This window comes from Adiantum capillus-veneris, chromosome 15 (assembly GCF_014529385.1).
Source record: "Adiantum capillus-veneris isolate H3 chromosome 15, ASM1452938v2, whole genome shotgun sequence".
NCBI lineage: Eukaryota > Viridiplantae > Streptophyta > Polypodiopsida > Polypodiales > Pteridaceae > Adiantum > Adiantum capillus-veneris.
Window position 1 is genome coordinate 45,334,434 of NC_140945.1, and position 2,151 is coordinate 45,336,584.

Below are 2,151 nucleotides of genomic sequence, written 5' to 3' on the forward strand. Positions count from 1 at the left end.
AAATCATTTAGGAGAATTATATGTTAGTTATTATGACACTCAAATTGCTAGGCAAAGCTACATCCGCACCTCTGCACCTCCATGCTGCAGAGCAATGGGGCTTGTGGGCTCTTGCAAATCTTCTCTCCCCCTCTTCCGAGTGGCACCATCACAAGTAAGTAGAGCAAGTGATGCTACAGCTCACCATGGCCTTGTGTTGATGTAGCTCACCTCTCCCCCTTCTCTTTTAAAAGAGCTCGCCACTTCTGAGCCTCTGTCCATGCTCTGGATTGCCAAGCTACATTCGTCGTGAAGAATTGACATCTCTCCACAACCACCCATAATTGAGCTCGTTCATTGTAAACTCGAGCAAGTTAGGGTATTGCAGTGGAAAAATGGAAGAAATGGTGGGCTATCGGTAGGGCAAAGGATCTTCTTGCCATGGCTTCATGATTGGATTATTAAGGAGAGGTGGAAAAGTCTTTGTAAACCCGGGAAAGACAGGGAATAAGGGCGACAATGAAAGGGATGGCTTGTCATTGGGATTTGAATGAACTGCTAGCCATTGAGCAACAACCATAGTGGATAGACTCTTCAAATGAGATGCTTGGGCGGCAAGGTCCTCTTGATATGTATCAAATTTATAGCACCTCTGATAAGGAGATGGATGGGGGAGACTCGAGTGATAGCCACGAAATGCAAGATTTGTTTGAAATGGCTCAACAACCATGCTAGATGCTTTTGCATTTACATCTAATTAGTATTTTGCCTTTGATAGACAAGCATACAGCTTGATGATTGCTTCCATACAAAAGGTCAAGGACCAACCATAGATTCTTTCAAAGCAGTGGACAAATGGGGCTTCTTGGACCTGAGAAAATGGAAAAAAATCCAAGTATCATAACACACGGTCACCGATGAAGATGATGATATGTATCTTGGCAATAGCAATGGAAAAATGATTCATGCATAGAATATTGGAAAAGGATTGTGTTTTCATGCCACACATCTTGATTGGACCGCAACCAGGACATCAATCGCAGAAACATGGTGCACCAACATTAGGATGCATGGTATTTCACTTGAATTTGAAAAGGAGGTCCTTGACCTTTGCTCTTGTGCTACAATTTCAGCTTTGGAGGATGGACATAGGCAGACGCAAGATGTAACACAGTGCTTGGGTTTACATGACAGGGGTGAGAGTGCTAGCAAGAGTGAAGTGTGTATTAAGCAGCACACAGTGAGCTTTGATGATGTTCAAAAAACATTAGATACCGTAGTTGTCAACCATAAAGCTAGATTGGTTAGACTAAATTGGGCAGTACAAACAGATTGGAAATTTGTGTGCCATCAATGAGGCGACGCGCGAAGAAACGGCCAAGAGCGTCGGCAACTCCTCACATCCAAGAAGTGTGGATGTCACTTCATGGTTTCTATTGTTTTTCCAAGACATGACACAAATAAGGTCACCATACGGGTATTTGGAGGTCACAAAGGGCATGTTCCAGGGTCGTGGAGTGACCTATATCACCTTCCCGTGCATCCTATGGTGAAGAATCGATGCATGGATTTGTTTGATGTCAGTACATGTCACCATGTTGCAAGGATGAGTGTATCTAAAGAAGCTATCCACATCAACATGGCATCTCTTGTAGAGCAAGTATCCTGTAGATTCTTCATGATTCCAAAGGAAATATAGATGATGTCCTACAAATTACGCGTCAAAGATAGTGACCTTTCTGTGTTTTTACTTTTTGTGAATTGAAATGCAGCTGGGTTTCCACTTGACCGGGTTTATATGTTGCCTACCTGGGTTTATACTTACCTATGTTAACCATATTCATTGTTGTAGGAAGGCTTGGAAGTGACGAATGGTCATCAATGTACATGGAGGATCTTAGGTTGAAAGAGCAGAACAAGGTGCTACATTGTCAGTCCTACAACCCTGATGCACTTGAGGAGATAGACCAACCCTTCATTCTAGTTATCCAAGATGATTGGATGCTTCGCATGTATATCCGTTTCTCAAGAAATATTTCTTGGGCAATAGACTCAACCTTCAAGACAAATGTATTTGGCATGCCCCTGTATGCATTAGTGGTACCAAATCAGCATGGTGTTGGCTTACTCGTGCGGTTCATGTTATGCACATGTGATGTAGGAACTAGCTAG

The 2,151-nt window shown here is 42.8% G+C and overlaps 1 pseudogene; it reads left to right on the top strand.

Annotated features, from left to right (window-relative positions):
* The first annotated feature begins 498 nt into the window (after nt 1-498).
* On the top strand, nt 499-2,151 carry LOC147440609 (uncharacterized; annotated as a pseudogene).